Below are 618 nucleotides of genomic sequence, written 5' to 3'. Positions count from 1 at the left end.
GGATTTTCCTTCCACCACGTATTTAGATGTCGTATCTTTCTGTTGTATCGTCTGGTCGATTTGCTGTATCTCGTAGCTCCTGCTACGAAGTCTATGTCACCAGCAAATATCCTTTTTGCGACTGATCCTCTTATCTGCCATCAGAACCATCAACTGCCTTCATCATGATTTACTCCAAAAGAACGTCTTGTACACCTATATTTGTCTTGAACGCCAACGTTCCTCTATTGTTCATCACTGTGCAGCTGCCTTCTTCATACAAGGCCTGTGTTCAGCTGATTGTATGCGTCGGTATACTTTGTTGATTAAGTCTTCATGGCCTAGAAAACCTCACTTCCAACTCCTTCAAATACCCTTTTGAAGTCTGAAGATTCTCACAAGTATTGGTCCTATTGTACCCCGAATTCCTCTGAATCCGACCTGTTCCTCCTGGATAAGAGCTTTTGCGAACCGCTTCAGTCTGTCGTTCATAATGCTAGGTAGTAACTTCCTTGGGTGGCTTTGTAGATTTATTTTCCGGTAATTTCCACATTTTAGGAAATTGCATCTCTCTGGCATCGCAACCATTAATGTCTGAGTTCACTGTCTGGCCCAATCTCCATTTTCCCAGGTCAGACT

Source organism: Penaeus monodon, chromosome 19 (assembly GCF_015228065.2).
Source record: "Penaeus monodon isolate SGIC_2016 chromosome 19, NSTDA_Pmon_1, whole genome shotgun sequence".
In the NCBI taxonomy this organism is placed as follows: Eukaryota; Metazoa; Arthropoda; class Malacostraca; order Decapoda; family Penaeidae; genus Penaeus; species Penaeus monodon.
Note: the sequence above shows the minus strand (reverse complement) of the source record.